Below are 15,006 nucleotides of genomic sequence, written 5' to 3'. Positions count from 1 at the left end.
TAGAGTTTGGTTTCCCTTCACACCTTTAAAGGATCTTCTCTATAAAAGGGGATCCCTGGGAAGCCCTGATGCCCTTAGGCAGCTGATTGTGTTGTGTATCTGGGTCTCAAGTTTTCACTCTCCTTTCAAGCAACCACCTGCGTGTTTCTTCCTGGCTCAGAGATGAACCTCATAAATTTGCATTCTACCAATTTGTACTATAGTGCAGCATAAACTTTTGGGAGGTAGAAAATAGGAAAAACAAGTGGAAGTGCTCATGACAAAGAGGCTCCCCAAAGGATGGAGAGAGAGCTTTACCTGGGAGAAGTGGATTTTTCTAAAAAATAAATAAATAAATTTAACTACAAATTAAATAAGAAAGAGAATGATTCATATTACATCTCAAACTACCGAAAACCACAGTCATCCAGTGAAAATAAAGGACATGTGATGGAAGTCATGAGTGAGGAGGATCATGGCACAGAGGTCCAAGGTCATGGGGAGGGGGAGGAATCCCACGCATCTCCTCAGCCCTCAACCAGAGTGTGTGAAAATGAAGAGAAGGAGACTGGCACCTCCCTAAGGAATTCGGAGTGTTTAGCTGCTGTCATTCTGGTGAGATTCTGTCTAGTAGGTGTAAGTTAATAAAGTAACTGAACGGTTCCTGAATTGTCCCGCTTCAATTTCTTGGGCTGAACCTGACAGGACAGGTGATAAAGTCAGGGTTATCCTCAGATGAAAAATAACAAAGCAGATGCATGAGAGGGAATCTTTAAAAACGAAGTAGCTCCCATTCTTATTTTCTATAAGGATACCAAGAATGAATCAAGAACAGAGCAGTGTTGCTGTAAGAACCGCAGTACTCAGTTCCCAATGAAAGCAACTCTCATTGAAACCAATGTAGGTTCAAAGAAAAATTCATTTACTGGAAAAGTAGTGCACACTCCTAAAGCATAGCTGGAACTGAGTCCCATGCACACCAAAACCATTAGAAGGGTGAAAATAAGAAGTTTGCCTTCTCCACACCGTCCAGACCAGTCACTCATCCAAGACTATTTTGGATGAGGAAATCAAACAGCAGCTTTGCCTTCTCACTGCACCTGCTTCGATGTTCTGGAGATGAGTTACATCTTCCCAGACTCACTTCCTCTCTTGCAATACAAGCTTCTCCCTAGAGAACCAGGCCTGCTTCAGCTCATCGTGCACACCAGGGGGCTGTAATGTCCCACAGCACCCCATTAGCCATGGGGAGAAGAGGAGGAAAATAAAACCAGGATTTCTTAATGGGATTTCATTTCTTAGGCTGATTAATCTCTTGGTTGGTGACTTGAAAATTCATAGAGAGGGTCCCGTGTCAGTTCATCTCCTCAAGAAGCTACTGTTCTCTCCACAAAACCAAGGCTGAGTTCACTATTCTTCTGAGTTCACTAAAACTACTATTTACGAGAGCAATTTGAACATATCATCTAGATGGGTTTATTATTTTTTCATTATGTAAATATAATTTCTGTAATAAAGGGTCAAGGAAATCCACAAGATCAAAGCACAGAGTTGCACATTGATCTCCACAGCTATGTAAATTCAGGAGGAGGTTCCATCTCAAATTATGTATATCCACCCGTTTGGGGGAGACGGGCAGAGAGAAATTTAATTAATAAATGATAAATAAATTAATTAATATGTGCTTTAATTTTGCAAGACATGGTTTTACCTCCTACAAAATAAACCTGCCGCTTCACTTATTTCTTAGGAATTTAAAAATTATGCCTTGATTGGTGTTGGGACTTGTTCTGTATTGAAAACTATGTCTAAAGTGTAGGATGAAGGAACTCTAGAAGGTCAAAGCAGTGTGTGGCTCTTTTTCCTGCAGGTTACACCAATTCAGTTACAGCTTCCTGCTCAAAGGAGCCATAATTTCTTGGTCTCTTGCTATGTACAACAACACAAAGTTTGAGCACTTCTCTGAATGTTTTCCCATCAGTAGGAATCCTCTGACCCTTAGAGTGATCAAAAATGACACCCTGGTTAAACCTCATATTGTTCTTGGAAGTCCTCAGAGGTAATATCTTCCAAAAAGAAGTTTTTTATCCCCTTTTTTGAGTTTACCTGCAGAAGATCTTATTAAACAACCTTTCTTTCTAGGTGTTCAGCCAGAGGTCCAGTTGGTGGAGTCTGGAAGGGATGTGAGAAGACCTGGAGATTCCCTCCGTCTCTCCTGCCAAGCCTCTGGATTCACCTTCAGCAGCTATAGCATGAACTGGGTGAGACAGTATCCGGGAAAAGGACTGGAATGGGTTGCGTACATTTATACTGATTCCAGTGGTAAATTCTACTCAGACAAAGTGAAGGGATGTGTCACCATCTCCAGGAACAATGCCAAAAGCCAGCTGTGTCTGCAAATGAACAACCTAAGGCTAGAGAAACTATTTAAAAAAATAATCTTCCTCCTCCTCCAAACATCTGCTACAGTTACCCTTTCAAGCCTATTTCTCAGAAGGAAATGAAAAACAGCTTTCGTTCTTCAATAGAGTTCCTTAAATCTCCTGGAGATCAACCATTTCTTCCCAGAATTTCTTTCCCTCTTGCAATACAAGCATGTCCTGGACAGTCCATCTTATGTTGTTACTTCTCATCTTTCACACTGCAAGCCATTATTGTCACAAAGAATAAATGTGCCATGACAGAGAGATAGGCAATGATAACCAGAGTTTCCAGATGGGGTTTTATTTGGGGGCCTATTTCCTTGACTGTTTGTTTGAAAGTCCCTAGAAATGGTCCAATGAAGGTGAACTATTCCAGTGACCTTCATTTTCTCTGTAATTCTAAGTGGAATATTCTCCATCGCTTTTCTCTTGAATGTAAAACAAACTGCATTTTTGGGATATTGCAAAATCAATTAATCCTCTCTGTCAGTCCCCTGAGAGGGTGTGTGGTCATCATGTGATTTCTTGATTTTGATTTTGGGAAGACTCAAGAAGCCATCACTGGATCTCACCATAGTGGACAAGTTTCGTCCAGTCTCCCACCTCCCTTTTTTATAGAAAGTGGTTGAGAAGGTGGTGGCATTGCAGCTCCAGAGGATCCTAAAGGAAATGAATTATCTGGACCATTTTCAGTCCGGTTTCAGGCCCAGATATGGGATGGAAACGGCATTGGTCGCACTCATGGATGATCTCTGGCGGGAGTGGGATGGGGGTACTGCATCCATCCTTGTTCTTCTTGACCTCTCATCAGCTTTTGATACTATCGACCATGGTACCCTTTTGTGTCGACTTGGGGAGTAGGGAGTGGGCAGCACAGTTTTGTGCTGGTTCCCTTCCTTCCTCCCAGGTTAATCCCATTTTTTGTTGATTGGGGGCAAGATGTCCAGCTCACGGCCCTGCCTTTGTGGGGTGCCCCAGGGTATGGTACTACCAATGCTCCTTTTTAACATCTGAAACCACCAGGTTCCGTTATCTGCCACCATCGGATGAAGTATCATTAATATTCAGATGATACCCAGTTATACATCTCCATCCGGGTGAGGTAAGAGATCTTGTGACCACCCTTTTCTGGTTTCTGGAGGCTGTGGGGGTCTGGATGGGGTGGAACAAACTTCAGCTGAACCCTGGTGAGACTGAGTGACTATGGATTGGAGGCCCCTCTGTATCCAAGGATTGACCATCTTTGGTTTTTGAAAGGCTTGCACTGTCCCAATGGACTCAGTGCATAATCTGGGGGTCCTCCTGAACTCATGACTCCTGCTCGAGGAGCATGTGGCAGTCATGGCCAGGACAGCCTTTGCACACCTCCATGGGGTAAGCCAGTTACCCCCTTCCTGGATCAAGAGGCTCATCAGTCACTCATGCACTAGTCATCTCCTGGCTACACTATTGCCATGCGGTCAACATGGGGTTACCATTGAAGAGTATCCGGAAGCTACACCGGGTTCAAACTGTGGCTGCACAGACAATTTTAAGTGCCCAGAGAACGGTGCATATAAGATCTTTACTACACGAGCTGCACTGTGTCTCAGTCTGCTTCCAGGTCCAATTCAAAGTGTTGGTTTTCACCATTAAACCCGTACATGGCATGGGTCCAGGTTACCTGAGGAACCATCTCACCCCATCACATCAAACAAACAAACAAACAAACAGTGCTTTAGCAAATCATTTTTCACTCCTTAGTGTGCACTAAATTAATTCAGGTTTAACAAAACATCATTAGAGAAAAACACTTAAACCAAACTTTGTTTGTTTGTTTATCAAATTTGTCACCGCCCATCTTGTTGAACAACTCTCCACAGTTTACAAAGCAGTTAAAATCAATTAAAAGTACAAAATTACAACAATCAATAGAAAACAAATACATCCAAGAATAATTGGCAGTCACTCAGCCATCATCATGGTGTCATCAAGGTGATAGCCACTCCCAGGATTGGCAAGGGTGCTATTACCCCACGCAAGCTGGCAGAGCCAGGTCTTCAATTCCTTCTGGAAGGCTGTCATAGTAGGGCCCCGCCACACCTCTGGGGGGAGAATGTTGCAAAGGGAGGGGGCAACGGCAGAGATGGGTCTCCTTCTCTCCCATTTTCTCTCTAATGTGGCTATTAAAGCATCCTTGATAAGTCCTTGTCCACCTTAAGTTTGAGACTTGATTCCAGAAATGCTTTTCTGAATGGATGAATCGGCAAGACATACTGTTACATTCTATAAAATAAGCCTGCTGCTTCACATACTTCTTAATTATTAAAATATTCTGCCTTGAGTGGTGTTGGGACTTCTTCAGCATTTCAACAGTATGTCTGCAATGTAGTTTGAAGGAAATTTAGAAAGTCAGGGCATGGCATGGCTCTTTTATCTTGAGGGCTATGCAAATCCAGTGACAACTTCCTGCTGAAAGGAGCCATATCTTCTTGCTCTCCTGCTATGCCCAGGAACACAAAGATTGAGTGCCTCTCTGAATGTTTTCCCATCAGTAAGACTCCTCCGATCTTTAGAGCAAGCAAAAATGACACCTTGGATGAACCTGATATTGTTATTAGTAATCCTACAAGGTAATATTTCCCCCCTCCAAAAAGAAATGTTTTATCCCCTGTGTGTGTGTGTATGTGTGTCTGTGAGTGTGTGTGTGTTTACCCGCAGAAGGTCTTATTAAAGAGCATTTCTTTCTAGGTGTCCAGTCAGAGGTCCAGTTGGTGGAGTCTGGAGGGGATGTGAGAAGACCTGGAGGCTCCCTCTCCCTCTCCTGCCAAGGCTCTGGATTCACCTTCAGTGACTATGGCATGAACTGGGTGAGGCAGTATCCAGGGAAAGGACTGGAATGGGTGGCATACATTAGGTACGATTCCAGCAGTATTTACTACTCAGACAAGGTCAACGGACGCTTCACCATCTCCAGGGACAATGCCAAAAGCCAGGTGTATCTGCAAATGAACAACCTCAAGCTGGAGGACACGGGACGCTATTATTGTGCGAGAGACACAGTGAGAGGAAGTGAATCTGAAGCCAAGCAAAAACTGCCTGTTCCTCAGAGCTGCTCTGCGAGTTCATCCATGAACCACAGCTTCAACTGGTACACTGAAATTGTGAAGAATCATACAAAAATTTCCAAAAAATTAGTCTCCTTAAAAGAGCACACAAACATATAAAAAGACAGAGACAGAGCTGGAAGAGAGTCTAGGAATACATGAAAAGCTTTTGCTTAGCTGCTGAAAATATCTTCTGTGAGCAGAAGTGAAATCTGAAAGCCAAATAGAAAACCTGGTTTGTTCAGAGCTGCATTCCAGGTTGATTCATCCACACTTTTGGATTTGGGTGTTTCACGGATAATGTAGGAGAAATCTCCCCAGGTCACCTTTCAGATGGTGGCCCAGACTTTAAAAATGAAATAGCTGCCATCCTTATTTTCTATAAGGATACCTAGAATGAAGCAAGAACAGACCAGAGTTGCCTAACTCTGCTAAAGGAGCCCTGATGTCCTTTAGGACAATAAGGCCTGACGACTCCATCTGAAGGGTGAAAATAAAAGGGTGAAAACTTTTTTGGCTTTAATAAACCATGGTAACTGACAATCATGGGTGAACGGTCATATCATGCCCCACTTTGGCTCCAATGTGAACTACTGAGTTTTACCCTTGCTGTCCTTCATAGGTGTTTTATTGTGTGCGGGATCAGAAAATTCATGAAGTTAGAATTTGCTGTAACCAATAGAAGAGAAGGTACTTCTGGTAAGATGGAGGAGGAGAGGTGCCACTCGATTGTCCCCTCGGAGTTGTGTTTGAGTTATTACCATCTTGGCGTTTCCTTGGACTGGACTTGAGACTGGACTGGACTTTGGATAAGCCTTCAGTCTCTTCATTTTGTTAGCTGTTTGGGGCTGACACCAGTAGCCTGGGTCGCTGCCACAGCTGTCGTGCTGCCAGAACACCCACGGCGTTGCCTGTGCCTTGATGTCCTGGTGGGAGGTTTGAGCCAGTCAGCCAGGGTAGGCGTCGCTGGGCTTTTGGGATGCCCTATGAGGCCTGGAGCCAGGGATTGTTCCTTAAGTACACTGGGGTGTTTTTGTGGTAGATGGAACTGGCTGGAGAAAGAGCTGGAGGAAAAGCCAGCGGACTGGTCCTTGGGACAGGCTGGAGATTGGGCCATGCCGGGGTCGATGTGTTTGTCTGGACTCTATGATTCCATGGGACTTTTCACCCGGAGAGGTGAGCCAAGACTTTGGGGCTCTGGAGAGTTGGCGGTGGCTGAGTGGGGGGATAGCACCGGAGTGGCAGTCTGCTATGGACCTTCCCCCCACCCCCCAGCCTTTTTCCCTGTCAGCTCCAAAGAGAGGGAGAGAAGGATCTTTCTCCTGACTCTGTCTGTCAGCCAAGTGCTTTGTCTGTGTGTTTCCCCTCCCAGGGTGAGCGCCTGGGAAGGGAGTTGTTGCTATGAAAATTTCTTAGGGGTGTGTCTGTAACATAGGCTCAAGAATCTCTAGAAGGTCAGAGCAGAGACTGGCATTTTGATGCAAAAAACGATGTGAATTCACCAGCTGTTTCCTGCTCACATGAGCCATATGACTTTCACCGTTGGCAGACATAGTTTTACTTTCTATAAAAAAAGCTTGCTGCTTTATTTATTTATCTATCATATCACAAAAGGTGACTCTGGGCAGCATACAACAATTAAAAAAAATACATTAAAAAAAAACCACATATAAAAAACTGTAAAAAACACACAAAAACAGGAGGGGATAATATTAATAAGGGAGCCATCGCAAAATCTCCCCGGTCCCCTGGGAACCAGGCCTGATCACACAGCCAGGTCTTGAGGGACTTAAGGAATGTTAAAAGGGATGGAGCTAATCTCACTTCCAAGGGGAGAAGATTCCACAAGGCGGGGATCACGGCAGAGAAGGCCTTCCTGCTGGGACCCGCCAGATGTAGTTCCCTGCTTTTTTTTATTAGTATTTTATTAAGACTTTAAGATTACAAAATTAAAAGTTAGAAATGAAAAAGAAAATTGAAAATACAAATTATAAAGAAAAGGAAAAGAAAAAGTGAAATAAAGTAAAAGAAAAAGAAAAAAGACATGAAAAATAGATAGCTTCCAATCTATCACTGGTTTTAAGAATAATAAAAGTGTCATAAGTGCTAGTTTTTAATGCATTAAATAGGAATACTTCTTTGTCAAAACATATCCCATTACATTGATAATCTAATCTTCAAATCCCCATGTAAGCTTCGCCCCGCCTGCGTTTTGCAAATAGTTGCAAATGGTTCCATCAATGGTTTCCATGCTTTAAGGTACTAATTATTTGAATTTTCTTTTAATAAACAAGTCAGTTTATCATTTTCTGCCATTTCTATCAGTTTTAACAACCATTCTTGTATTGTTGGTAGTGTCTGGGTTTTCCAAAATTGTGCATACAAAAGTCTTGCTGCGGTAATCATGTATTGAGTAATTCTAATAAGATGCTTTCCGATTTGAAAGTCCATTATCCCCAGCAGGAATAATTCTGGTTTAAATGGAATCTGTATTTGTAGTATACTGTGCATCAAGGTTGATGGGACCCGCAGCATGCCTCCTCTGCCAGACCTGATGGGACAGGCAGATGTAATTGGGGAGAGGCAGTCCCTCAACTAACTCGGTCCCTGCCATGAAGGGCTTTAAAGGCAAAACCAGCACCTTGAATTGGACCCGGAAACAAAGTGGCAGCCAGTGCAGCTCGCGAAACAGAGGTGGAACGTGTACCACCCAAGGGGCACACATAACTGCCCGCACCACTGCATTTTCCACCAGTTGAAGCTTCCGGATACTCTCCAAGGGGAGCCCCACGTAGAGCGCATTGCAGAAATCCAAAAGGGGGTGACCAGGGCATAAGTGAGAGTGATTAGGTCCCTCTGATCTAGGAATGGGTGCAACTAGTGCACAACATGAAGCTGTGCAAAGGCCCTCCTAGCCATGACTGCCACCTGCTCTTCGAGCAGGAGTTGTGAGTCCAGGAGGACCCCCAGATTGTGCACAGGGTCAGTTTGGGGCAGTGCAACCCCACTCAGTACCAAAGATGGCATAATTCTAGCACCAGAAGGGCCCAGGACCCACAGACACTCAGTCTTGCCAGGGTTCAGTTGAAGCCTGTTGTTCCCCATCCAGATCCTCACAGCCTCCAGGCACCAAGATAAGACATTCACAGCATCACTTAATTCGCCAGGGGCAGAGATGTATAATTGGGTATCATCAGCATACTGATGATACCTCACCCCATGGTGATGGATGAGCTCACCCAGCAGCCTCATGTAGATGTTAAATAGGAGGGGGGAGAATACCAAAGCCTGTGGCACCCCACATAACAGGGGCCGAGGGCGGGATCTCTCCTCCCCAACCACCACCGCCTGGAATCGGCCCTGGAGGAAGGAGGTGACCCATCACAACACAGTGCCGCCCACCCCTAATCCCCTGAGACGATCCAGAAGGATACCATGGTTGATGGTATCGAAAACCACTGAGAGGTGAAGCAGGGCATGGATGGATGCACAATCCCCATCTCGCCCTTGCCAGAGATCATCCAAAAGCATGACCAATGCTGTTTCCGTCCCATACCCAGGCCTGAATCCCAACTAAAAGGGATCCAGATAATCCGCTTCATCCAAGGTCCTCAAACTGTTGTGCAACTACCTTCTCAATCACTTTCCTCAAAAAGGGGAGGTTGGATACTGGACAAAAATTACCCAGTGTAGGGGTCTAGCAATGGCCTCTTGAGGAGGGGGTGAACCAAAGCCTTCTTAAGAGGTGAGGGAACAACCCCCTCTCTCAAAGATGCTAAACCCACTCTCACGACATCCTCCTGGCTGCTTTCCCAAGCCAGGCAGGGCATGGATGTAAGGAGCAGGGGTCTGACCTCACAGCTCCAAGGACTTCCTCAGGCGCAACAGGTTCAAACCGTTCCCGGATAACAGAGCGAGATTCCTCCCTAGGCACCTCCACTGGACTTGCAGTAAAGCCAGGATCCAGCTGAGAACAAATCCGAGAGATTTTATCTGACAGATGCCAAGAAATTTCCTCCAAATGTCCCTGCAAAAGGTTTTCCGAGCAATCCTTACCCAGGAGGGCTGGCGTCATCCGAAACAGGGCTGCAGGGCGTCTATCTGCAGATGCAATAAGAGCAGAGGAGTAATGAAATATATCTTACAATTAAAATATTCCACCTTGACTGTTTTTGGGACTTCTTCAACATTTCAATAGTATGTCTACAATGGAGGTTGAAGGACATTTAGAAAGTCAGGGCATCACATGGCTCTTTTATCCTGCGGGCTATGCAAATTCAGTGATGGCTTCCTGTTCAAAGGAGCCATATCTTCTTGCTCTCCTGCTACACCCAACAACACAAAGTTTGAGTGCTTCTCTGAATATTTTCCCATCTGTAAGACTCCCGAATCTTTAGAACAAGCAAAAATGACGCTCTGGATAAACCTCATATTATTATCAATAATCCTCAGAGGTAACATTTTTCCCCTCCAAAAAGACATTTTCTATCTCCTTTTTTGTGTTTACCTGGAATATGTCTTATTAAACAACCTTTCCTTTTAGGTATCCAATCTGAGGTCCAGTTGGTGGAGTCTGGAGGGGATGTGAAAAGACCTGGAGACTCCCTCCGCCTCTCCTGCCAAGGCTCTGGATTCACCTTCAGCAGCTATGGCATGAGCTGGGTGAGACAGTATCCAGGGAAAGGACTGGAATGGGTGGCATACATAAGCTCGGGTTCCAGCGCTATTTACTACTCAGACAAAGTCAAGGGACGCTTCACCATCTCCAGGGACAATGCCAAAAGCCAGGTGTATCTGCAAATGAACAACCTCAAGCCAGAGGACACGGGACGCTATTACTGTACGAGAGACACAGTGAGAGGAAGTGAATCTGAAGCCAGGCAAAAACTGCCTGTTCCTCAGAGCCGCTCTGCGAGTTCATCCATGAACCATAGCTTCAACTGGTACACTGAACTTTTGAAGAATTATACAAAAAAATAAATAAATCACAAAACGTTACTCTATTGAAAAGAACACACAAACACATACAATCTAAAAGCCAAACAGAAAATCTCCTTTGTTGAAAGCTGCTTTTCTAAGTGATTTTTTTCACACTTTTGGATTATGCATTTCATGGATAATATAAGAGAATTCTCCCCAGGGTAACTTTAAGCTGTTGAGCAGGACAGGTTGGCATTGAGAAGGAAATATGTTTCTTCAGGGAAAGACAAGGCTAAAGGAGGGGTGGGGGAAAGGAGACAGTCCCTAATTATCCACGTGTGCAAATGAGAAGATACAAGTGGTGAGGAAGAGCAAGAAGACATTGGCATTGACTGTAGCACATCAAAGATCAAGTGAGGCCCGTGTGGAGGACCACGGAGGGAACAGGGGCCCTGAAAGAACAAAGAGGCCAAACTCCATGAACAGAGTTACATGCTAACACCATCCTTGCTTGTCTTCTTTCTGCTTAGAGTCCAGCTTCTATTCGCAAAGGAAATCACCTAGTGGTTAAGGAAGAGACAGAGTGGCTTTCTCTTTTTCTCTCACTGAACAATTTTCTTTCTCTCAAATAACCGGATTTTTGCCTTTGGAGGGATGATAGATTTTGTTGGTTTGTTTTCATGTTTTTCTGCTGTAATTCAGACGAAGCTTTTGGGAGGTTGGAAATGAGAAAAACAAGCAGGAGTGCTGATGACAACGAGGATCCCTAAAGTATGGAGAGAGAGATCCATCTGGGAGAAGTGGATATTTAAAAAATAAAAAATAAATAAATAAATAAATAAATAAATAAATAAATAAATAAAGCTACATATTAAATAAAAAAGAGAATGATTCATATTACATCTCACACTACTGAAAACGACAGTCATCCAGTGAAAATAAAGGAGAGGTGATAAGGTAAGGATTATTCTCACTGCACAATAACAAAGCAGAAATATGAGAGGGAATCTTTAAAATCGAAATAGCTGCCATCCTTGTTAACTATGAGGAAACCTAGAATGAAGCAAGAACAGAACAGTGTTGCCCAATTCTCCCAAGGGAGTCCTGATCTCCTTCAAACTATAAGGCCTTAGAAGGATGAAAATGAGAACTTTGCCCTCAATACACCCTCCAGACCAGTCACCTTTCCAAGACTATTTCTAATGAGGAAACCAAAGAGCAACTTGGCTTTCCAACTACACCTGCTTGAATCTTCTGGAGCTGAGTCATGTCTTCGCAGACTCACTTCCTCTCTAGCAATGTAAGCATCTCCCTGGAGAACCAGGCCTGCTTCTGCTGATCCTGCACACCAGGGGGCAGTCCTGTCCCACAGAACCCCATGAGGGGAGGGGCAGGAAAATAAAACCAGGATTTCCTGATGGGGTTTCAATCCTATGGCTCATTCTCCTGGTTGGTAGGTTGAAAATTCACATAGATGGTCCCATGCCACTTCTGCTCCTCAAGAAAGTACTCTTCTCTCCACAAGACAACAACTGAGTTCACTGTAGTCCTCCTTTGTTGAACATAATGCTAATTGAATTTGTAGGAGACCACAAGGCGACCTCTTCAACTTTTTCAGATAAAATGTTTGGTGATAAAGTGATTTCTTGGTTTTACTTTGTGACTTGCAAAGATACAGTCCTTGTTCTTTGGAAATGATTCTTGGTTGTGTAGCCTATATCAAATTAACTTTGTTGGCAATAAGAACCCATGGTAGTTTATCAATAATGGGTGAATGGGCATAAGCTCTCCCACTCTGACACTAATGTGCCTAATAAATAACTCTGGGTGTCTGTGCATGTTAGTTTTGAGTTTTGATTCTACAAACATTTTTCTGAGTCTAAGGAAATTAATCTTTCATGGGTGTTTCTGCATGATGATTTTGACTCTGGATTCTAGAAGCATTTTTCAGAATTTACGTTTTTGAAAGAAAAAGCTTCACCCTTAAAAATCTGCACCTCTTTGTATAACAGTTTGATGGGCTTAGGACTGGTTCACCATCTTAGTATCATGTGCGTAACATGGGCTACAGGATCTCTAGAAGGTGAGAACAGAGACTGGCATTTTGATGCAGAAGACTATGTAAATTCAACAGTAGTTTCCTGCCCAAATGAGCCATATGACCTTCAAGTTTGCAAGACATGGTTTTACCTCCTATCAAATAAATGAGTCGCTTTACTTATTTCTTAAGGATTTAAAAATTGTGCCTTGATTGGTGTCTGGACTTGTTCAGCATTGGAAAACCATGTTTAAACTGTAGGATGAAGGAACCTCAAAGGTCAAAGCAGTGCATGGCTCTTTTATCCTGAGGGCTATGCAAATTCAGTGACAGCTTCCTGTTCAAAGGAGCCATATCTTCCTCCTCTCCAGCTACGCCCAACAACACAAAGTTTGAGTGCTTGTCTGAATGTTTTCCCATCAGTAAGACTCTTTCGATCCTTAAAGTGAGCAAAAATGACACCCTGGATAAACATCATACTGTTAGCAGTAGTCCTCAGAGGTATTGTTTTTCCCCTCCAAAAAGAAGATTTTTAACCCCTTTTTCTGTGTGTTTACCTGCAGAAGATGTTATTAAACAATGTTTCTTTCTAGGTGTCCAGTCAGAGGTCCAGTTGGTGGAGTCTGGAGGGGATGTGAGAAGACCTGGAGACTCCCTCCGTCTCTCCTGCCAAGGCTCCGGATTCAGCTTCAGCAGCTATGGCATGAGCTGGGTGAGACAGTATCCAGGGAAAGGACTGGAATGGGTGGCAAGCATAAGCTCGAGTTCCAGCACCATTTACTACTCAGACAAGGTCAAGGGACGCTTCACCATCTCCAGGGACAATGCCAAAAGCCAGCTGTATCTGCAGATGAACAACCTCAAGCTGGAGGACACGGGACGCTATTACTGTGCGAGAGACACAGTGAGAGGAAGTGAATCTGAAGCCTGGAAAAAACTGCCTGTTCCTCAGAGCCGCTCTGCGAGTTCATCCATGAACCATAGCTTCAGCTGCTACACTGAAATTTTGAAGAATTATACAAAAAATAAATAAATCACAAAACGTTACTCTCCTGAAAAGAACACACAAACACATACAATCTAAAAGCCAAACAGAAAATCTCCTTTGTTGAAAGCTGCTTTTCTAAGTGATTTTTTTCACACTTTTGGATTATGCATTTCATGGATAATATAAGAGAATTCTCCCCAGGGTAACTTTAAGCTGTTGAGCAGGACAGGTTGGCATTGAGAAGGAAATATGTTTCTTCAGGGAAAGACAAGGCTAAAGGAGGGGTGGGGGAAAGGAGACAGTCCCTAATTATCCACGTGTGCAAATGAGAAGATACAAGTGGTGAGGAAGAGCAAGAAGACATTGGCATTGACTGTAGCACATCAAAGATCAAGTGAGGCCCGTGTGGAGGACCACGGAGGGAACAGGGGCCCTGAAAGAACAAAGAGGCCAAACTCCATGAACAGAGTTACATGCTAACACCATCCTTGCTTGTCTTCTTTCTGCTTAGAGTCCAGCTTCTATTCGCAAAGGAAATCACCTAGTGGTTAAGGAAGAGACAGAGTGGCTTTCTCTTTTTCTCTCACTGAACAATTTTCTTTCCCTCAAATAACCGGATTTTTGCATTTGGGGGGATGGTGGATTTTGTTGGTTTGTTTTCATGTTTTTCTGCTGTAATGCAGCCGAAGCTTTTGGGAGGTTGGAAATGAGAAAAAAAAAGAAGTAGGAGTGCTCATGACAAAGAGGATCCCCAAAAGGTGGAGAGAGAGATTTATCTGGGAGAAATGGATATATTTTTAAAGTAAATTAAACTACATATAAAATAAAAAAGAGAATGGTTTCAAATTACATCTCACACTACTGAAAACCACAGTCTTCTAGTGAAAAGAAAGGAGACATGATAAAGTAAGGATTATTCCCACTGCAAAATTACAAAGTAGAAGCATGAGAGGGAATGTTTAAAAACAAAATAGTCCCTCTCTGTATTAAGCATAAGGAAAGCTAGAAGGAGGGAAGAACAGGGCGGTATTGCCCAAGTCTCCTAAAGCGGTCATGATCTCCTTCGGACTATAAGTCCTGACAATTCCATTACAAGGATGAAAATAAGAAGTTTGCCCTCTGCAAACCCTCCAGACCAGTCACCTTTCCAAGCCTATTTCGGATGAGGAAATGAAAGAGCACCTTTGCTTTCTCACTACAGCTGCTCTGATCTTCTGGAGCTGAGTCAAGTCTTCCCAGACTCACTTCCTCTCTAGCAATAGGAGCATCTCCCTGGAGAACCAGGCCTGCTTCGGCTCATCTTGCACACCAGGGGGCAGTATTGTCCCACAGAACCCCATAACCATGAGGGGAGGGGCAGGAAAATGAAACCAGGATTTCCTGATGGGATTTCAATTCTGAGGCTGATGATTCTCCTGGTTGGTGGCCTGAAAATTCAGAGAGATGGTCTCATGTTGGTTCCACTCCTGAAGAAGCGACTTTTCTCTCCACAAAACCAAGGCTGAGTTCACTATAGTCCTGCTTTCATGACCATAAAGCTAACTGAATTTTTAGGAGACCAAAAGGTGACCT

The sequence above is a fragment of the Python bivittatus genome, unplaced genomic scaffold (genome assembly GCF_059951505.1).
Source record: "Python bivittatus isolate LINGU-HERP-01145 unplaced genomic scaffold, Pbiv_v1 ctg000420_np1212, whole genome shotgun sequence".
Lineage (NCBI taxonomy): Eukaryota > Metazoa > Chordata > Lepidosauria > Squamata > Pythonidae > Python > Python bivittatus.
The sequence above is the reverse complement of the archived record's forward strand: the minus strand, read 5'-3'. Positions refer to the sequence as shown.